We start from the raw sequence: 23,475 nt of genomic DNA, 5'->3' as shown, positions 1-23,475 counted from the left end.
TTTGCTCTATTGATGACAGCATGCTTATAAGACTGTGTATTAATTAACTACTGTTGCATATTAAACTACCCCAAAATTTAGTGGCTTAAAACAAAAATAAATATTTATTTCTTACAGTTTTTATGGATCAAAAATTCAAATAGGAAAGGATAGGGAGGGCTTACCTCTACTGTGATGAAGCGAGCCTCAGCTAGAAGACTCTAAGGCTGGAATTGGAATAATATGAAGGCTTCTTCACTTGTGTGTCTGGCAGTTGATACCAGCTGTTACCTAGCTAGGTTCCAAGGGCAAGTGTTGGGAGAGAAAGAAAGAGGGGCCAGGGAGAGAGAGAAAGACATAAGCGGCATCCTTTTTATTTATAACTTAGTCTTAGAAAGCACATAGCATTACTCAACTGTATTTCTTTGGTTGGAGTAGGCACAAGATCCCATCCAGGTTAAAGAGCGGAGGAAACATCACCCACCTCTTAGTGGGAGCAGTGACAATCACATTGTAAGAAGAACATGTGGGATGGGATAAATATAAAGTGTGGATATATATTTGGAAAATACAATCTGCCACAGATTCAGAAGTAGCAGGTACTCTAGATACATATGCATGCCAAGAATTGGGAGATGAAGCCTTTGAAAATGCAGCAGTCTATTAGTGATCAATTGCAATTAATGAACTATGGCTGGATTCTGGTTTGAAAAAAACAGCTATAAAACAATGTAGTCTCCATCCATAATTCCCAACTTGAATATAAAACAAATTCCCTGTTCTTTCACTGTTCTATATAGGTGTGTTTATGGTGTTTAAATTCAAAATTTAGTCCATAGGTTGTAGAATATCAATATTAGGTCATATTGGACTAAAAAAGAAATGGACAACACTCAGAAATTCTGCATGCAGTGTCTAATGAAACTTTGGATTGTCTCCCTTCAGAGAGGAGGTGAGTACATTTTTGGTTATTATGAAGAAGAGATGCATTATATTTAGTAGGGATTTGTGTGTGTGTGTGTGTGTGTGTGTGTGTGTGTGTCTAAGTATGGAAACAAGGGTGCATGTGGATATTGAATATTCAAAGGGCTGAGTAGTAGTACCTAATATTACACAGGAAAATTAATTTCTTAGTTAAAATAACCTGAGTCCATTTCTGCTGCTCGTAACCACAAAACCCAATGGATAGACCTCCCCATGTCAGAGAGAGTAACAGCAACCACAGGATGAGAAGTAAACTCCATCATCCAGACCAACAGATGGGAGAGAAACAGCAATGGCATTCAGTGATGATGGAGGTTTTTGCTACCAACTGAAGACACCAGGAAAACTGTACCAGCAACCATCATAAGGATTAAATGAACCTTTGAAAACCATTTACAACAGGCTATGTAGTAAGGACCATACAAGTGGCGTTCAACAATAACAAATTAAATGGTGCTAGCAAGAAAAATTAAACAGCATATAAGTTTGGGGGGGGGGGTCCACAAGGAAAAAGAGGGAATTTAAGAGGTTAAATGTCCCAGTCATTCTATGATGGTGGTTCAGAGCCAAAGATACTTTCGCTACCTTTGAAATAGTTGTCCACCTCAGTCTACCTACCATTCTCTCTGCCTAGATGATTGCAGTATCCTACTAATTGCTCCCCATAAATTCCACTCTCAACCTCCCTACAGCTCATTCTTCACAGTGCAATCAGGATGATGTAATTGAAAGTCCAATTATGTCATTCTCCAGATGAAAATCCTCCATCATTCCTGCACTACTGATGCCTGCCAATGTCTCAATGTTATTTCAATTCTCCCTCTAATTTTGTAAAGTTCTCTTCAAGTGATCATGCTAAAAGAATAGTAAGCTCTAAACATTGAGCATATCTCTAGAGAGCTTACTATTCCTAGTGAAAAACAACATCAATAAAATTAATCTAACATCCATTGATGATATATGTTACTATGCAGTATGCAGTCAAATATAATCAGCGTATGAATGCATCAGGATATCAGGACTCAACCAGAGAAGCAGACCACCTTGAATATTATAGAAATAAGGATCTATTATAGAAACAAGACCTATCACAATTAGGGAGAAATTTCAAGAAGTAAAGCCTAACATACAGAGTTAGAGGATGAGAGAAAATTGCTAGCCAACCCTCCTGACACATTGGCATGACTGGACAAGTTACGTCCTGCTGGGGAATTTGAGAAGCCACGTACATCAACTGCTGGAGTGGGTCTGTGAGGAGCTAGTGGAGAAATCTACGGTAAGCTATTGCCTTTGCATTTGAGGGCAGGCCTGGGGTTGCTGTTGGTCAGCAGTACCAGCTGCTGGAAAGAAGAGCTAGACACCCAGGGGGAAGAGCCAGGCTTATCTAGAACACATCAGCACTTACATCATTTCCGCCTTCTAAATCTCATGTACATTTTTGTTTGGACAACTTTAACATTGAACCAGCCAGTGAAGGAGATTCTGGACAAAACTGTCCTAGGTTAGTTAGGTTCATACAATATGAATTCATTACAATCAATAAACATTTAGGTAAATTACTCATTTATATCTCTTTTAAACCATTTAACCAAATTGCTAGGTTTTGCTTTCTCATTCTGTTGGTTCATGGACTCTTTAGGTAGGAAAATTTTTATTGTTTTCTCTGATTTTAGATATTCTTTCATCATCACCACCATCATACTAATGCACACTGTCTTAGTCAACTTCAGCTGCTATAACAAAATACCACAGACCAGGTGGCTTAAAAAGCAAACATTTATTCCTAACAGTCTGGAGGCTGGGAAGTCCAACATGATGGTGCTGGCAGATTTGGTGTCTGTTGAGAGCTTTCTTCCTGGTTTGCAGATGGCTGCCTTCTTGCTGTGTCATCACACAGTGGAGAGAAAGAGGACTCTGGTCTCTTTCTCTTCTTATAAGGACACAAATCCCATTTTGGGAGCTCTATCCTCATAACCTCGTTGACACCTAATTCCCTCTCAAATGCCCCAATTCCAAATATTATCACGCTAGAGATTAGGGTTTCAACATATGAATTTGGGGGGACACAAACATTCAGACCATAACATGCATGCACATATGTAGATGCACATAGACACACATATACACACACATACCAGAAAGCACTAGATGTCTTTAAGGTGTGTTGTAGTTTGGGTTCCCTAGAAGCAGATCCTGAAATGGGGATTCTTGTTCAAGTGATTTATTGCAGTACTCTTAGGAAAGAGGAGTGAGGGAAGCAGGTTAGGGTAAGGGGAGAAATGTAGTCTCAACAAGATTCTAGCTTAAATTTGATCCCCTGGAAAAGCTCTAGAGCATAAATTGCAGCAGTTAGCTCCATCTCAAGGCAAGGACACTAGCTCTTTGTAACCTCATGCCAGTTAGTCACTGGTTGAGATCTGTTGGTGGGGTGATGGATGGGTGAAAGCATTTGGCTGAGGGCAGTTCTCCAGACAGCAGGCGGCTTCAAGAGTTACCAGCTAACACTTAATTAATAAAGGGGATGGGGTGGGGCCCAACCTCATCCACTGCAAGGTGTGTTAGGAGCAGAAACGTCTATATGGAGAGTGTGTGGGAACTCAGCCAGCTGAAGCAGAAGGCCCACAACAGAATCTTCTGTTTCTACTCCCCTTGTTTCTGTTGTAACTTCAGACATGCTATTGATTCTACAGCAGTTTGGTGTCTTGGCTCCTACTTTTAGATATCCTTTTGTGGTTCAGTGCTTGGTTATGGATGCTACATTTGCCATTGAATTCATGGTTCCTGTCTCTTCTCTTGTGTTACCAGCCTTAGGTTGTCTGGGGCTCATGTTTGGATGCCCACTTCTTTTTTTTTTTTTTAAGATTTTATTTTATTTATTTGACAGAGAGAGAGACAGCCAGAGAGAGAGGGAACACAAGCAGGGGGAGTGGGAGAGGAAGAAGCAGGCTCCCAGCAGAGGAGCCTGATGCAGGGCTCGATCTCAGAATGCCAGGATCATGCCCCAAGCTGAAGGCAGACGCTTAACGACTGAGCCACCCAGGCGCCCCATGGATGCCCACTTCTATTTCATTGTCTAACAGGGTTCCCAGGCCTCTCCCACCCTAGTACCCTCCCTCCCACTTCAGCATTGTTATATACAACATAACATAATCACACACATAAAAAGAAAAGGGTTCCCACACATAACTGGTTTTCCCCTCATTCCAAAGAACTGCCTCTATGGTTTGCTTATTTGCTCTATCCTACCATTGTTCTCCTTTTTACTCAGTATTTGTTATTTATTGCTGTGTAACAAATGATCCCCAAATGTGCCAGCTGAAAACAACAAACATTATCTCATCGTTTCTGTGAGTTGAAAATTTGGGAGCAGCCTAGCTGGGTAGTTATAGTTCAGAGGGTCTCATGAGGTTGCAGTCAAGATGGTGGCCATGATCGCAGTCACCTGAAGGCTGACTGCGCTGGAAGATCTGATTCCAAGATGGCGCCTGCATACAGCCCATTTGGCAGAGGCCTCAATTCCTTGCTGGCTATGGGAAAGAGGCTGTGGTTTCTCACTACATGGAATTGTCCATGGGGCTGCTTGATTGTCTCCATGACATGGCAGTTTACTTCCCCCAGAGTGAATGATCCAAAAGCAAGTGATCCAATATCTTTTAAGACCTAGTCTCAGAACTTACGGACAGTCACTTTTGCCAAAATTATTTGTTAGACATGAGTTACTAAGTCCAGTCTATACCCAAGGGGAGTGGAATTAAGCTCCACTTCTTCAAAAGAGAAATATTAAAGAATTTGTGGACATATATATTTTTTAAGAATTTGTGGACATATTTTAAAACCAACACATACCTACCACATTAGCAGGGTCCCTGGGCAGCTGTTCCCTGGTCCTCACCTACCTGGGATACTTGCAGGACTGAGGTAACAGATTCTGAACCCAGAGAATGAGATCTACCTCCACAAAGGGATGATCACATGACCACTATTCCAGGGCATCTAAGAATTGGTGAGGTGACAGGGATGCACAGTGAGGGAAAAAAGGTAAGAGAAAATGGGCTTAGGGGTCAGATAGATTGGGGTTCAAGTCTTCACCTTGACATTTCTAACCTGGCTTGGGAAAGTCATTTAATTCAAGCCAATAATTTTTTTTATTTTGAGTATTAATTGTGTGTTACTCGGTGCACTAGATAGTGGGGACAGAGTGCTGAAAAAATTCACTTTTGTGGTGCTTATAGTCTGGTTAATCAAACAGACATTAAATAAGGCATTTCAATTGTGATGGGGATTACGTCTATCAGAGCATATCCCAAGGAGATTTAGCCTTATGTAAGGAATAAAGGAAAACCTCCTTGGGGAAGGGACATTTTAAGTTAAATTCAGAGGATGATTAAGAGTTAGCCAGGTGAGGGGTGCCTGGATGGCTCAGTCAGTTAAGTATCTCCCTTTGGCTCAGGTCATGATCCAGGGTCCTGGGATCAAGCCCCACACAGAGCTCCCTGCTCAGGGGGTAGTCTGCTTCTCCCTCTCCCTCTGCCCCTCCACCCCCCAACACTCTCTCTCTAAGTAAATAAATAAAATCTTAAAAAAAAAAAAGAGAGAGAGAGTTACCCAGGTGACAGGAACAGATAGTGCAAAGGTTGTGAGGTACCAAGACCCTTAAACTTCTAAGGAGACAAAAGAAATCAGCGGGGCAGGAGTGTTGATGTTGAAGGAGACAGTGGGGAGAGATGAGACTAGAAACCCGGCTAGAAACCATACTTCTCTGAGTTTCAAAGGCCATATTAAGGATAGGGACCCACACCTACAGGTGCCCAAAAATGGTCAGGCCAACTACTGACTTTTTAATATTCCACCAATAACTTGGAGCAGGTCATTTAATCATGGATTCATTTTTAAAGTTTTTAATTTTAATTCCAGTATAGTTAACACACAGTGTTATATTAGTTTCAGGTGTATAATATAGTGATTCAACAATTCTGTACATTATTCAGTCCTCATCAGATAAATGTGCTCTTTAATTCCCATTGCCTATTTTCCCCATCCTCCTACCCATCCCCCCTCTGGTAACCATCCCGTTTGTTCTCTATAGTTAAGAGTCTCTTTCGTGGTATGTCTCTCTCTCTTTTTTCCCTTTATTCATGTGTTCTGTTTCTTAAATTCCACTTATGACTGAAATCATATGGCATTTGTCTTTCTTTCACTGACTTATTTCACTTAGCATTATACTCTCTAGCTCTGTCCATGTTGTTGCAAATGGCAAGATTTAATTCTTTTTGTGGCTGAATACTATTCCTGTGTGTGTGTGTGTGTGTGTACGCATGCGTGTGTGTATGCCACATCTTTTTTACCCATTCGTCTATCAGTGGACAGTTGGGTTGTTTCCTTAATTTGACTATTGAAAATAATGCTGCAGTAAGTATAGAAGTGCATATATCCCTTTGAATTAGTATTTTCATAATCTTTGGATAAATACCCAGTAGTGCAATTACTGGATCATATGGTAGTTCTATTTTTAATTTTTTGAGGAACCTCCATACTGTTTTCCACAGTGGCTGCCCCAGTTTGCACACCCACCAAAAAACAGTGCATGTAGGTTTCCCTTTCTCCACATCCTCGCCACCTCTCGTTGGTTCTTGTGTTTTTTATTTTAGGCAATCTGACAGGTGGGAGGTGATATCTTATTGTGGTTTTGATTTGCATTTCCCTGATGACGAGTGATGTTGAGCATCTTTTCATGTGTCTCTTGGCCATCTGGATGTCTTCTTTGGAGAAATGTCTGTTCATGTCTTCTGCCCATTTTTTAGAAAGATGTTATTTATTTATTTGACAGAGAGAGAGGCAGAGAGCCAGCGAGCACAAGCAGGGGTGGTGGCAGAGGCAGAGGAGGAGCAGGTTCCCTGCTGAGCAGGGAGGCTTAATCCCAGGATCATGCCCTGAGCCAAAGGCAGGCACTTAACCAACTGAGTCACCCAGGCGCCCCTCTTCTGCCCATTTTTAAGTTGGCTTATTTGTTTTTTGGGTGTTAGGTTGTATAAGTTCTTTGCATATTTTGGATACTTACTAACCCTTTATCAGGTATGTGATTTGCAAATATCTTCTCCCATTTCAACTACTGACTGTTTAAGTAGAGGTGTGGCTTGATAAGAATTGTACAAAACCTGAAAAATGAGTTAAAGAGGGACAAAGTGGATGTAAGGGGCTCTTTTGGGGGGGCACTACAGGAACCTAAGTGTGGAGGCAATGGTAGAGTAACAGATAGGACTTGGCCAATGACTATGGGCTGGAGACAGGAATCAATGAACACTGTCTAAAGGGCAGATTTTCAGTGGTGATGGTGGGTGATGGGTGGGTGGGGGCAGACTTTGCATTCTGCTTTAGACATACAGAGTTCTAGGGACTTGTGAGATATGAAGCAGAAGTGTTGGAAAGGCTTGGAGTTCAGGGAGGGCTGGGCTCTGAAGGCAGCTGTGAGAGTCTAGATATGCATGTTGCAGTATCTTCCTGAAGGAGTGAGAGATGGTCAGGGTGAGAGTGTAGCAAAAGTCCAGGGAACCCTTGCATTTAATGAGCAGGGAGAAATGGAGCCTGTAAAGGTCTCTGAGGAGAAATAGAGCTGGGAAGAGAAGGAAAACCTGGAGGGTGTAGCACCTGAGCTAAGGAAATGGTGTTTCTAGAGGAAGCGTTAAATGGAATTACTGTTTTAATTAGGATAATTATAATCCTTATCTCTTAGGACTCTTGGGAGGATTAAATGAGATAACATATACAAAAATTATTTTAGTAATTCATAGAGGTTTACAATGTTGGGTGTTCTCTTTAGCAGAGAATGGGAGTGTACGGGGTAGGGTTGGGGGAGGGGAGAAGAAGGCCAGAATGTTCCTTCTGAAGTTACTTCCCAGCGCCTGATGCATCTAAAGTAAACTTGCAGTCAATTACTGACATTTGGGGCCAGCCAGCCTTTGATACAGTGCAGTGTGATTTTGGAAACCAGGAAAAACTACCCTGCTTTAAAAAAAAAAAAAATCTTTACCTGCTTAATAGTCCTTAAAAATCCCTTCCAGGGAAGACCTACAAAGCCATTTCATTCTATAATAAAAGGTTTTAAAATGCAAATACCTGGGGCAGTTACCAAGCAATGTGAACAAGACAGTTAAGTATAATTATGCTATCAGATCCTTTAAAAAACAAAAACAAAAAAAACTTCATAAAGGCACCCAGAACCAGGAAGGAGCAGGGAGGGGAGGGAATGTTTGGTCACTGAGGGAGAAATAGGAGGTGGGAGACACCCAAGGCAAATTTCACTGACTTCTCAGTTTCACAATTTTGCTTCAGGCAGGATCTGTTTATCTTCACATCTGTCCAGAAAAAATACAACTTGCATCTCTCTGGGTAGCTAGTGCGGACCCTTACCTCAGCAGGAGGAATGCACCTCTCCTGTGTGTTCCACACGAGTGCATTTTTCTCTGGCAGGTGTTGGTGACCTAATGTCTAGAATCTAAATACAGATTCCCAACCCTGCCCAATTTAGGGTGCCAGTGGTGTGGAGTGGATCCTTCTGGGGGGTTGCCATATTGAACCAGTGCAGGAATCACTAACGTGGGCCCTTTAGGAATGGAGCACCTGGGGACTGATCCTGGGAAACTGACCTCCCCTTCACCTTTCCAGTAAGCACTCAGGAATGCGCCCGGTTGTCAGGTTCACTTGTGCCTGGTGGGCAGGCATGTCCTAAACTAGAGTCTCCAGAACAGAGCAGTGGGCTAAGAGAGTAAGGAGCCCCACTTCCCTCCCAAGGAAACGGGGAAAAGGAACTTCTGAATGCATGGATGGGCTCCTCAGACGAGCTGGTGGCATCATAGCATGGGCAACAGGGCTTGGGGGCAGAGGCCAAGGAAGCCTCTCTGAAGACGGGAAGATTGCCGGGTCTCCGTTTGTGGAATCTGTGTAATTGGCAGTGTCCTTTGTCAGGGCCTCTGAGGTTAGTTCTGTCAATCACGGTCATCTGCACAATCAGGCTGTTACTCTATGCAACTGTTCCTTTTCTGGGGACCATCTATGTCTTGCAGTTCATTACATCCAGGAGGCTGTTTGTTCCCATGAGATTCTGAGTAATTAACTGAAGATGGCCCTTTAATTCAGCTCCATTGTATCTACACCTAGGAAGCATCCATTAAACACTCCAGTTGGAGGCCAGAGGAGCAGGACAGTCCTTGCCCTCAAGGGGGCTTGTCTCAGTCCGGGTGGGAGACGTCAGGCTCAACTGGCCACCTCACCCTTGACGCCACACTTCTCTCCCCACATGCCTGTCTTCTTTATTTCTCCCCCCCAACCCCCCAACCCCAGCTTCTGGACTTGAGGCAGACGTGCTGAAGAAGCTCCATGGAGACTTAGGCTCACCCTGGCTGCTGGTGTGCTTGCTGCCTGAGCCCAGCACTGATAACCAGATACGGGCACCATCTCCTCTGTGCCTCACTACTGCTTTGGACTCTGCCTTGTATCTGCAGTACAAGCTTCTGATTTTTCCTCATCAGGAGCAATGTCATCATCTCCCCAAACCACTTAGGCATGAACCACCCCAGTACACATTACATCCTGGGGTGCTAATGTCGACCTGGCCCACTCCTGTCTGTCCCACTCTTGCTCTGCACGCAGACCGAACTGACATCCATAGCTGGGTCGAGACTCTTAGCATATGACTTGCCCTCCTGTTCCCAATTCCAGTGAACAGACCTAATTCTAGAATTTACTCCTTTAATAATCAGTCCTACCCCATTTCAGTTAATCATAGATGTGCAGCTGTTTCTTGAGCTATGTCAGGGAAAAGTGAGTTTAAAAAAAGAAAACAAAGGCAAGACAATGCGCACACAATGTACAGTGGTGTGGTACAGGGAACACACAACACGGACGATTCCAAATGGGAATACAGCACGTCTTGTGCTGGGACGGACCTGTGTACTCCAGTCGAGAAGTCAATCATTCAGCCATGAAGGCACACTGTTTCTCAAGATACTCCAGTAAAGTAAGAGAAAAGAGAGAAAGAACAGCAAAACGCCGAGGTATTCAGCTAAAAACCAAACCAACGACCGGAAATCAAAGTGGCTGGCAAGCTGTGCACTAAATTCCCAATATGTAAAAGATAATTCCATACACTGATTTGAAGAATTTCGGTTCCACGAACACTTCAAACACAAAATCAGAATCGGAATTTATTAGCTTTTCTCCGAGTTTCCTGACTTGGTTGACCATCACCCAGCCATCCAGACTAGAAATCTGGTCTTAGAACAAAAATGAAGACTCAGACTCCAAAGATTGAGAATGGAGTGGAAGGCACTGTTGCCAGGCAGGGGACTGACCCAGCAGAGCTGAGACTCTGGGGAATGAAGTTCTTTTTTTTTTTTTTTTAAGATTTTATTTATTTATTTGACAGAGATAGAGACAGCCAGCGAGAGAGGGAACACAAGCAGGGGGAGTGGGAGAGGAAGAAGCAGGCTCCCAGCGGAGGAGCCTGACGTGGGGCTCGATTGCATAACGCCGGGATCACACCCTGAGCCGAAGGCAGACGCTTAACCGCTGTGCCACCCAGGCGCCCCTGGGGAATGAAGTTCTAACAGGTCACAGAGCTTCCTGTATTGTGAAGGCAAAATCTCTGGGAGTTGCTGACAAGGCTGACAGAGGTGGATTCTGTTGGGTGCATGAAGCACCTTGTTTGGGATAATGACTCTTGGCTGCTTCCGTTGTGAGTCTCAGAGGCTGAGGAGAGACTCCAACACCCCCAGCAGGACTGGACTGCTGTCAATATCCTAGGTGTGGGTTCGGATGTGTTGCTCTTGTCTTCCTCTTCCACGGACCCTGATATCCAACTGATAACCAAGTCATTTAATCACCTGTGTCTTTTCATTTCTCATTTGTCTCTTCCTTTCCATCCTACTTGTGTGGACTTAGTCTAATCTCTTCAGATTCCAGCGCACGTCAGTACCCCCTGCATCCCATTGTTTACACATTCTCCCATCCAATGCTTGGTTTGTGGCTCTCCTCTGTTTATGAGTCTGTCTTCCTCTTTTGGACTGTGAGAGCATGGATGTTCCCATATCTTATTTTTCCTTATATGTTCAGAAACTATTATAATCTTGACGTCCAGTAGGCACTTAATAACTGAAAGTGAATAAATGAAGACCTATTGGCATTTCTTCACAAATTACATCATGTTGACATCATATATGTGAATAAAAGTAGTATGTGTTTTAAACTGAGTCAGTGATCTCATGTATATGACTCAGCTCATCAATATAACCCTGGATGGTGATGGTGGGAAGATTTTGCTACAGGGTGAATAAAGATTATTTTTCCTCTTTAGCCCTATTGCAGCCTGTCCTTTTTATCAAATAGTTTGGGCATTCGATTCTTGTAATTTATGAGTTCCTATATATTCATCTTCTGGGAAAATTCACAGAACGTACTTGCAAATGGAAAATAATTTGCTGGTATTTTTTCCCCTTTTTGGCACACGAATAAACGGAATGTTCTGACAACTTCAGTATCTCTTGCTTTGCCGACTGCCTTGCCCAATATTTGTCTTCAGCAATTTCACTGCAGTTATTTTTTTCTCACAAAGAAATACGTTTCTTCACATTTAAGAGGCACAAATTGTTGCTCCCACTTTTCAAAGGAGATGTGGTGTTTCCAGATTTAGAAAGACACTTCCAGCTGCCAAGCTCTGTCAGACCCTGCCTTGGCTTAACGAGGAATGTTTCTGTTTTTCTTAGGCACAGAAAAGAAAAAGTAAAGCCCCCAAATTATTTAAGTATCTTTCAGTTTAGTTTAGAGGCCAAGAGAGGCAGTTACATGAAAATCTGAACGAATCAGCTTGGGTTGAAGACTTGGACTCAACTGCCTAATGCCATGCCTGGCTTTGCACAGATGGGTTAAGCCTCTGGTCTCTGCTTCGTGGCTGGTATAATGGAGAGGTTGACCTATATGGTTTTTGGAGTCTGTCCTAGTTCTGAAGGTCTATGACTTGGTGTATTAGTCTCCTCTATTGCTACATAAGTTTTGGTTGTGTATACCCTCTCCAAGTGAGGGAGATGATGTTTTATTGTAATGAGGTAGCCAGGGACAAAGGGAATGTATTGTTTGATAATTTTTGACTCCCTGTTGAGGAAATGGGGCATGACAAATGGGTCATACTGGGACAAGAAATGAGGAAGGCATAGACTGGGACTTTCTCTCCTCTCTGGCAAACAGATCTGATTGTTCATGGAAGAGGTCTAGTTTGGGGGTCTATCTTGTGGCTACTTTGGAATCTCTACTGACTTGTTCACCCAAGTTCTATGGCATTCCTTAGCAGGGGTGGACTTTTGGTATGTGGAGGTTTCCCTAAAGATCTAGAACCCTGGTCTCTGAAACACCTGAAGTTGACAAGGCATTGAGAGAGAGAAGTGTTCTCATCCTCCTTCAACTTCCAGGAACCACTGCTAAATGGCAGTGAACTTCAGATTAAATAGTGATTCCTCAAGGCACAGGACTAGTATTGGACCACTGGTTCTGGTGGCAAAGTAGTCACACTAACCTCAACTGTTTCTGCCATGGACCTTGGCCACTGTAGCACTTCTTCTGGCTAAGGAATTGAGGGACTCCCTGTTTTCAGCAGCTCTACAGTAAAGCCACAGCCACAGCAATGGTGGTGGAGAATGGTTTCTTCTGGCAGACAAATGGATTTTCTTTGAAGTGATCTGGGTAAGCACTCATGGGTTTCTGGAATGTATCACAGACAGGAAACCCCGGGAGAGGAGACTAGATTTCCTGCCCTTGGAATTGGAGTGCAGAATTTTATTGATTTGATTATGAAAAAGGAAGATCTCATTTTGAGCTGCAAATGGGTGAAATAGGACATTTAAATTGTGCCATATTTAGTTTCTCTCACAGATGATGATTATTCAATAAGTGCTTACTGACTGACTGGATAAATGAAACTGCTGTTGAGAAGAAACTGAGGATAAAGGAGTTCTGCCGGCCATTAGCTGTTGGTCTTGATTCATCCCGTAAGGTGTAGATGATGCTAAACAACGGGCAGAGCTTCCAAAGAGCAGATGAGAGTTGGCCCATTTCTTCACCTAGAGGTTTTTACTTCATTCCTTCATTCCTGAGCAAATGCCAACCAATCTGAAACCTCCTCTTCCTTTTCTTCCCATTTTCTCCCTTTTCTATACTTCATTCTTTCCTCTTTCTCTCTACAACCTTGGTCTTCCATATTGAAAAACTGGTCAAGAGGAAGGAGTGTTTAGGGTTGAAGGAAACCAATCAATTTCTAGACTGAGCCTGGAAGCATTCTTTGGCATATCCCTGAATACATATACCTTGAGCCCTGAGATGGTGAACAGGCAACAAATTCTAAGCCCCTTGAAATCTCAGTCTAATCAAGCCTTCAGGGTGCCGAGTCATTTCAAGTCCTTAGGGTTGCCTGGGCACCATACAAAGCAAGTTCCAAGGTAAGACTCTTTCCTCAGGGTTATCTATTCCTGTACAATGAACTACTACAGAATTTAGTGGCTTGGAACAACAACCATTTTATATTTCACTATTTTGTCAGTTGGAAATTAGGCAGTTCTTGGTTGGGTGATTCTTCTGCTCTACTTGGAGTTGCCTGGATTTGCTCAGGGTATCCAGCCACAGCTGGTCTGATCTGAAGGGTTCAAGATGGCTTTTCTCACATTCAAGGCACCTTAATGGAAATGGCACTGACTGGAAGGTTGGCTTGTCCATCCCCTCTTCACACGATCTCAGGGACTTTCCACATGGTCTCTCCAGCAAGGCAGCCAGACTTTTTATGCAGCTACTCAGGGCTCCAAAAGAGCAAGGAGGAAGTAGCTGGTTCTCTTAAAGGTTAGTCCCAGAACAAGCACAACTTCTCTTTCAGTGTACCCTAATGGTTAGTATTATGTATCAACGTGGCTGGGCCATGGGATGCCCAGATATTTGTTTACACATTATTGCTGGATGTGTCCTATGAGAGTGTTTCTGGATAAGTGGATCTGAACTGGTAGATTGGGTAAAGCAGATTGCTCTTCCTAATGTGAATGGGTATCAATCAATCCACTGAGGGCCTGAATCAAACAAAGAGGCAGAAGAAGGGAGAATTTGTACTCTCCGCCTAACTACTTGAGCTGAGACACTAGTCTTTTCTTGCCTTCAGACTGGGACTTACACCACCAGTGCTCCTGGTCCTCAGGTCTTTGGATTCAGAATAGAACCCAACACCACTGGCTTTCCTGGCCTCCAACTTGCAGATGGTAAATATTGAGACTTCTCAGCCTCCATAATCATGTTAGCCAATTCCTTATAACAAATCTCTTTCTCTCTTAGGTATATGTACTCTCTTGCTTCTGTTTCTGTGAATACTCTAATACAACTGTTCTAGTTTAGAATCAAGGAGAGGGGAAATAGAGCCCACCTCTTAATGGGAGGAGTGTCAAAGAATTTGCAGCCATCTTCGACCCACTCCAGGGGTTTATAGGTTGCACGCTAGTACACACACAACTGGGACTGGCATCTACTGGGAATCAGCAGAATGAGGACCTAATTCTATGTGCCAAGGGATACCTGGCATGAGAACATCTGGGTCCACCGAATCAAAACTGTGACTAGATAGAATGCAGCAGAGGCTCGTGTGCTATTAGATGTGACACTAATATTTGCAGAAGGTTCTGGCCCTAATAGCCAAAGTTAAGAAGAATTTTGAAAGTGTAATCCTGAGAATTAGGCTGTTGGATGATTTTCATTTTGATCTCTGAACTGTGTTTCCTCATGTTGGCAATAATAGAGAGGAACATTGGATTCTTAGCCTAAATTACTCTTCAGTGTGACCTCGACTTCTTCATTTCATTTTATACTGCTAAACTCAACCCGCTTTTGGATAAAACTAACAGATGCAAGAACTCCCAATGATAGACTTGCTGACCTCCAGGACATGGACAGGGAGGGGGCTCCAGGTGGGACTCCAGACTTTATCTCCAATCCTCCCAGTAACTACACATGTTCCATGTGCTAGCCCCATTTTGCAGATGAGGGAAGAGCAGCTCAGAAAGTTTATTCAGAAAGTGGTACACTTGTTATTTGAACCAAGACTTGCTTGGTTCCAAAGCCTCTTTCCACTACCCCATGTGATCTCTGGAAAATCAGAGAACCTTAGAAAACATCCATAGTGTACTGCCCAAGAAAGCACAAAGCCAATGAGGCTGGACTGAGCAGCCAGCGAGAGGCCCGAAGCTCAGTACTGCGCTCAGCCACCACTCCATGGAGTCTGCTCCTGGGCCACCAGTGTGTTTTCATTCCACCTGCATCCCTCTTTGAGTAATCTTGATATACACAAAAACATAAAGGTGCAAAGTGATCTGTTCTTTTTCAGAATTTTTTTTAAATAAAATATCTCTTTGCTAAATTCCTTTGAACAGAGCCCTACTAGGGTATTTAAAGAGATTCAGTATGCAAAGAACTGTAAAGAAGAATCACCTGGATATTATTCCCTCCTCATAGTACCTAATAGCTTTAGTCTGGGTCCTTAGAAAAGCTGATGTGAAAGAACCTGGGGAGGTTGTTAGTAAGTCTAGAAGAGTCAGGCTGCGATGTTATCTAACCCTCTAATCAGTGAAGGTGAGTGAAGGGAGGATGCATGGAAAAGTGCTAGCAGGCTATGTAGTCTCAGGAAGGTTCAGCATAGCTGCTAAGGAGTACATGAGCCAAAACTGGTCATCAACTAAGTCTGTATCTTCTCAGGGAATGGGCCTCTCTCAGAATTCCTGTCCTGCTCAGTTATTGGCTGGGAGTGGCCTGTGGATTGCAGAGTCTGGCAGTTGGGTCCTTGGTCCATTAAACTCCCCAGAGCTGGAGGTCTTTGAGGCATGTTCTCATGGCTGCCATACTAACAATGTTCTGAGCATATAGAAGATGCTTAATAAATATATGTGGCAACATGGTGTCCAAAGCAGTCTTCTAAGACTCTGTGCACTTCCTATATCTGTGCTTTTGCTCAAATTTTCCTGTTTTGCTTGCTCTGCTCTTCTCTTCTCTATCTACATCCAGAAATCAGTTCAGATCTCATCTCCAAAATGTCTTCTCCAATCCCCACTGCCAGAATTAATCTTGTGAATTCTTCTAGGCACCTATGGTACCATCTCTATACTTCTATTATTGCATCTAATATAGACTAAAGCACACTGGAATTATTCATTTGTATATATGAGGTCTTCGGGATCCAGGGTAATGTCTTATTTACTTTTTGTGTCTCCCCACAACCCCCAGAGCAATCTAGGTCAGGGCTTTGCATATAGTAGGTGCTTAATAATTAGTTGTTGAATTTAATGAGATTCTTGCAATAGGGTGTACCTGAATATATCTTTAGGAAGAAATGGTAGTATAGTTCTGCCCAGAGTCTCTTATAAGAACTTGAAACAGTGTGTCCCAAACTGATCACCTTATCAGCTTCCTGAACCTACTTCATGTCTGCTGTTTCAGTGCTCACTGCCCATGCTCCAGTACCTAAGCCAGTCAACCTCAGCCTCCTGGGCTTCTGCCCTAGGTCACATGCTGGCTTATGGTGCTACTTTGGAAGGGTCTCCCTGATCCTGAAGGAAGGGCCTCCACCCCTGAAGCCTCCAACCTCTCTTACCTGGACTGTCATACTGGCTTCCTTGTGGCCTGTTCTGATGTATGTCCTCCCCCTCTCCAAGTCCTTCCACTGTCCCCACATCAGGGCTGGGACTAACATGCAGTGAGTAAGGTGCCAAAGGCATGGGATTTAAGGAGACCCTACTCTCAGGATCACGGAAGAGCTGAGAGTGAAGGCTCCTTAAATTTTGCTCGCTACATGCCTCACTCACCTCACTCTGGTCCTGGGCCTACCTCAGAGTCCAACTGTGATAATGACTTTCCTTTACCAAAAGTTCTTCCGGCAATCTTCACTGCAGTATATCCCAACCATGGCTGTGCATTGCCTGCAGACCTCGGTGAAAAGAGACTCTTTGATCTCAGCCCAGATTGAATCCGACTGGTAGTGGACAGGACTCAGGAATCTGCATGGCCAGGTTTGGGAACTGCTGGCTTACAGCACCAAGTCTAGACTTTGGAATAACATTCACACTTCCTCCCAGTTTGGCATCTGCCTGTTTCTGGCTTTATTTTCAGTCGGTTTCCTCTTGGCAGACACTCAATTGGCCAATCGTACCAAACCACTCATTGGACCCAGGTATGCCCTGCATCTTTGTGTCTTTGTGCCTTTGCTCGGGTTGCTCCCTCTGGCCAGAATGTTCCTCTTGCCCATTCTCCAAGGCAAAATTCTACTTGTTCTTCAGGATCCACTTCAAATGCTGTCTCAGCTCTGAAACCGTTTGGGATCTTTCTTCTTGACCTTTGCCAGGGCATCTCCATCTCTGCTTTCATGTATTTTACTCATAACACCAGCAGCACCTCTCACGCTGTGTCACATGGGTTCTGTGAGGGACCCCCTCCCTGCCCAGGTCCTGGAAGTCAGCAATTACTTATTTCTATTGGATATGTAGCACCTCATGCTTTGCCCGGAGCACAGCAAGCATCTATTAGTTGTTTGTTGAGTTGAATGGAAATAAATACTAACTAGTTAAATTTAACTTTTCGTAGTACTTAACACAATGCCTTGAACATTAGTCTTTAAAAATATTTGTTGAATAAATAAATGAACAAAAGACTAAATAGGGGCCAGACTTTGCCATCACCACTGAGTCACTTCTAGGGAACTTGTGTATGTTTTGATGTCACACAGTAGAGCTCAAATGTCAGTATGTATAAATAAGAGTCATCTAGAATGTTATCAAATATGCAGACTCCTGGCCACACTCCCAGCGATGGTGATTCAGTAGGTCTGGGTGGGGCCTCGGAATTTACATTTGTATTAACTATCTCAGGTTATTTTGAGACAGGTGGCCCACAGACCGCATTGAGAAACACTGCAGGGGACACTGGCTGTTCAGCAGGTGGTGTTCACTCTCTGGAGGGATTCTCAGACCAGCTGTATTGAAGTTCAACCCTTAAGGTTGAAGGTCTTGTGGAGTTTTGTCAGGAGGATGTGGTAAAAGCAACACGTCCGATGTGGCATCTGATGGGTTTCAGATTCTGGGCAGGCCATTCTTAGGAGAGTCACTGAATTCTGCAATAGCAGGAAGAATGGCAGGTTCTGCAAGCTTCACTTTGGTTGCAGAGACCCTGGTTTCTGGCTTGTGGCTCTGTTTGAAAGCCTCCAGTTCCTGATGCTGACTGGATCTGGGTGACTCCCTGGCTTGCTTCTATTCCCTAGGCATGGCTTCTGCGGTGGTTCCCACAAAGCTCTTGCCTTCATCACCATTTACTTCCTCCAGCCTCACCTCCAAAGGGGTAATTGGTGGGTCTGGTGGGTCTGAGCGAGGCCAGAAAGATGAGCCTACAGCTCTCGTCCTGGTCTGAACTCTGCCACTAACCATCCACCAGAATTGCCGCAGGCCAGTTAACACAATCAGCAGGCACTTAACGAGCACCTGCTGTGTGAAAAGCATGGTCTGCAGATCCTCTAGGACCCTAGCTAGATTCCTCAGGTGTGAAGTCCCTTGCAGTCCTTAACTACTGCTCACCATTGAACACAATCTCACAGGGAGTCCATCTTTCCACTTGACCAACCTGGCACTGCTCTTGGTGCCAAAATCACCTCTCACCTTTTTTTACCCTTTCTCTTCATACTAAGTGTTAAAACATTTTAATTATATACTGCACTATTATTTGACATCATATGAAAAACAGTTGTTCCCATAGTCTCTAAAAAATGAGAAGGAAGGGATGATCTTCAAAGAAATTTTTATTGAAATTGACTCACAAGGGGATTTTTAAGAAACCTAAATCATGGAAGAAATTGACAATGCTACCAAAAACTACTTAACCCCAATCATTTAACAAGTTAGTTATTTTGTTTTATTTTATTTTATTATTTTATTTTTTAAAAGATTTTATTTATTTATTTGAGAGAGAGAAAGCGTGAGTGTGAGAGAGAGAGATCATGAGCAGGGGGGATGTCTAGAGGGAGAAGCAGACTCCTTGCTGAGCAGGGAGCCTTTGTGGGACTCGATTCCAGGACCCTGGGATCATAACCAGAGTCGAAGGCAAACACTTAATCAACCGAGCCACCCAGGGACCCACAAGTTAGCTATTTTAAACCTTTAAGGGAGAGATGATTCTGATGGTATTTAACTCATTCAGGGCATAAAGGAAAAAGTCTCCTTCTTATTTTATGAAGTCAACACATGATTGGTACCAAAACCTCATAGTGATCACATATATGTACCACACACTTCATACAAGCATTGCCCAATACACACACGCACACACCACATATCCCGCACCACACACACACTGTACGAATACAAACATATCACATGTACACACCATATAGCACATACTACACTCTACTCAAATATAAACATGTCACACACAGATACACCACCCACACACTATAACACCACACCACACAGACTCACATCATACTTACACCATGCACATATCACACACACACACACACCCCCCCACACACTAAGTTATTCTCACATTTAAATATATTAAAATTCTAATCAAAACACTAACAAGTAGAATTCAGTAGTCCATGAAACAAATGCACTGTGACAAAGTGGGGTTCATTTCAGGGTGATTCAATTTTAGAAAATCTATTAGTGTAATTCACTCTATTAATAGTCAAAGGAGAAAAGCCATGATTACCTTTGAAGATACAGAGAAGGAATGTAAGAAAATTGAACATTCATTTATAGTAAAACAATAATAATAAGAGCTAACATTTATTTTGCTCTCCTTATGTCCTGAGTCCTGTCTGACATGCTCTGCATGCATTTTCTCATTTAGAGAAATGAGAAGGTACCAACGATAAAGGTACTATCATGCTCACTTTACAGATAAGGAAACTAAAGCTCAGCAAGGTTAAAGATCTTGCCTCAGGTCACAGAGCTAGGAAGTGGGTTGTATATAGCTGGCAGATGGCATATTCTTAACCACTGTATCAAACTGGAATGTAGAAATACTTCCATCATATAATAGACATATGTACGCCAAATCATAATTCAGCATCCTAATTAGTAGGAAAACAAAGGAAACATTTCCACTATAATCAAAAATAAGACAAGCATGTCCTCTATCATGGTTATTATTTAACATTTTACTGGAAGACCTAGCTAATGCAATTACAAAAGAGAACCAATAAAAGATATAAACACTGTAAGAAAGGAGGCAAAACTCTATTTACTGCAGATGATATGGCAATACACCTGACACCTAAGAGAAACGACAGAAAAACCACTAGAAACAATATGAGAATTCAGGGAGATAGCCAGTCACATATTTTTTTTTTAAGATTTTATTCATTTATTTGAGAGGCAGAGTGCACGCATGCGTGCGTGCAAGGAAGTGAGAGAGAGAGAGCGCGCATGCACGAGCTGGCAGGGGGTAGCAGAGGGAGAGGGAGAAGCAGATTCCCCGCTGAGCCAGGAGCCCAATGTGGCACTCGATCCCAGGACCCTGGGATCATAATCCAAGCCGAAGGCAGACGCTCAACCGACTGAGCCACACAGGTGCCCACCTGTCACGTATTAATATTTTAAAAAATCAGCAAGTTTCTTGCATACAGTGACCAGGTAGAAAATGCAATGGAAGAAAAGATCTTACTCACAAAAGCAACAGGAAATGAAATAATTAAGAATAAGTTAACAAGGGGCGCCTGGGTGGTGCAGTCTGTTAATCGTCTAACTCTTGGTTTCGGCTCAGGTCATGATCTCAGGGTTGTGAGATCAAGTCCTGCGTTGGGAACTGCACTCAGTGTGGAGTCTGCTTGAGATTCTCTCTCCTTCTCCCTCTGCCCCTCCCCCCAACTTGTTCTCTCTCTCTCTAAAATAAGTAAATAAATCTTAAAAAAAAAAAAAAGAAATAGAAATAGAAAAATGGGCTAAAGATAATACAGGCAAATCTCAGGAAAAATGCAAGTATTCAGTAAAGCAAGTAAAAATTTGCTCATTTCACTAATAAAGAAATGCTAAATAAAATAATGAGTTATAAGTGTTCGTACAGATATTTAAAATAATTTAAAAAGTAATATCCAGTGGGTGAGAAGGTGGGAAACTAACACTCTCATCAATTATTGGTGAGAATCTAAATTGGCATGATATTTTTGGAAGAAAATTTGGCAGCATGTACTAAAATTTTGAAAGCCCTAAAGATGTTCTGGGTTAAATTGTGTCCCCTCTCCACACACAAAAAAGAGATATATGTTAAAGTCCTAACCCCCAGAACCTCAGAATATGACCTTATTCTGAAATAAAGTGGTTACAGATGTCATCAGTTAAGATGATGTCATAGTGGAGTGGGATGCTGACATAGTGATTTGGGATTTGAACTTTCAAAACTGTGAGACAGTATATTTCTATTATTTCCAGCTACTCAGTTTGCGGTCCTTTGTTACAGCAGCCCTAGGAAACTAATACGAAGGAAAACTCCACAAGAATTTTATTTTCCCACAGTATGGAGGTTCCTCAAAAAGTTGAAAATAGAACGACCCAGCAATTGCCCTACTGGGTATTTACCGCAAAGATACAAATGTAGTGATCCAAAGGGGCACCTGTACCCCAATGTTTATAGCAGCAATGTCCACAATAGCTACAATAACCAAATGATGGAAAGAGCCCAGATGTCCATCAACAGACGAATGGATAGAGAAGATGTGGTATAAATATACCATGGAATACTACTCAGCCGTCGAAAAAATGAAATCTTGCCATTTGCAACAATGTGGATGGAACGAGAGGATATTATGCAAAGCAAAATAAGTCAATCAGATAATTATCATATGATCTCACTCATATGTGGAATTTAAGAAACAAGGCAGAGGATCATAGGGGAAGAGAGGAAAAAATAAAACAAGACGAAATTAGAGCGGGAGATAAACCATAAAAGACTCTCAATCATAGAAAACAAACTAAGGGTTACTAGAGGGGAGAGGGTGGGGGGATGGGGCAACTGGGTGATGGACATTAAGGAGGGCTCGTGATATAATAGCACCGGGTATTATATAAGACTGATGAATCACTTACTGCTACCTCTGAAACTAATAATACATTATATGTTAAGTAATTGAATTTAAATTAGAAAAAAGAAAAATACTGAAAGAAATCACAAAAAAAAGAATGGTGGAAGAGTGGGGGAAGGGTGAAATGATGGTCAAAGGCAAGCATTCAGTTGAAAGGTGAATAAGCCCTGGGGATCTAATGTACAGCATGGTGACTAGTTAATAGTACTGTGTTGTGTACTTGACTTCGCTAAGATAGTAGACTTTAAGCATTCTCACACACACAAAAAGTAGCTTTATATAAGTTGATAGATGTGTTAACCTAATTGTGGTAATCCTTTCATGAAGTATATGTATGTCAAATACTCACATTATATTATGCCTAAATAAAGCTGAGAAAAATTAGTAAAAAAAAAGAATTTATTTTCCCCCAAATACTTACTCAATTATATGTATTCAAAGATGTCCATTTCATCGTTGCCTGCAATGTTGAGACACTGGGTACTCTCCAGATATTCACCAGCAGAGACCTGTTTAAGGAAATTATGATATTTCTTTAATGGAATACTAAGCTGTGATTCAAAGCAATAAAGTAACTAAAAATGTATGAATTCATGGGGCTCCTGGGCAGCTCAGTTGGTTAAGTGTCTGACTTTGGTTCAGGTCATGATCTCAGGGTCCTAGGATTGAGCCCCGTGTGTGGGCTCCCCACTCAGTGGGGAATCTGTTTCTCCCTCTCCCGCTGCCCCTCTCCCTGCTCTCTCTCTCGAATAAATAAATAAAATATTTTTAAAAAATGTGTGAATTCAGGGGGCGCCTGGATGGGTCAGTCATTAAATGTCTTCCTTCAGCTCAGGGCATGATCCCAGGGTCCAGGGATTCAGCCCCGCATCGGGCTCCCTGCTCTGCTGGGAGCCTGCCTCTTCCTCTCCCACTCCCCCTGCTTGTGTTCCCTCTTTTGCTGGCTCTCTCTCTCTCTGTCAAATAAATAAATAAATAAAATCTTTAAAAAAAATGCATGAATTCAGGAGATAGTCAAGACAAACTGGTAAGCTGAGAGATAAAGTTGTAAAGTACAAGTAGTATATGACACTAAACATATCTTTTTAAAAAGTCATAATAATATGCTAGTATGTGGATAGAAAAAAACATTGATGTATTTTACACAAGTGGTGGAGGTGGAGATAATATGAGGGACTTTGCTTTTTCACATTGTATATAGCTATAAGATTTAAATATTTTAAACTTGGCACATGCTGCTTTTGTCTTCAGAAAAAAAACATTGTTATTATAAATTCTGTGAGGGAGATTCATATGTCAACTTAGCCTCCCTCTGAGTTTTCAAATCAGCTTCCTGGAGCAGCCTCAGTGATCTCTCACTTTTCCAGAATTCAGCTTTCTGACAA

General features: G+C 42.5%; 1 long non-coding RNA gene across 1 annotated transcript in view; it reads right to left on the bottom strand.

The window, feature by feature from the left end:
• Positions 1–22,620, bottom strand: part of LOC103671245 — an 80,608-nt gene extending 57,988 nt beyond the window's left edge. Inside the window, exons 1-2 of the long non-coding RNA XR_570789.2 lie at positions 22,512–22,620; positions 165–274 (exon numbers count right to left, since the gene is read on the bottom strand). This is a non-coding gene — a long non-coding RNA (uncharacterized LOC103671245). The remainder of the gene's footprint in view (positions 1–164; positions 275–22,511) is intronic.
• Positions 22,621–23,475: the final 855 nt, after the last annotated feature.

This window comes from Ursus maritimus, unplaced genomic scaffold, assembly GCF_017311325.1.
Source record: "Ursus maritimus isolate PB19 unplaced genomic scaffold, ASM1731132v1 scaffold_6, whole genome shotgun sequence".
In the NCBI taxonomy this organism is placed as follows: Eukaryota; Metazoa; Chordata; class Mammalia; order Carnivora; family Ursidae; genus Ursus; species Ursus maritimus.
Note: the sequence above shows the minus strand (reverse complement) of the source record. Positions and strands in the feature narration are given on the sequence as shown.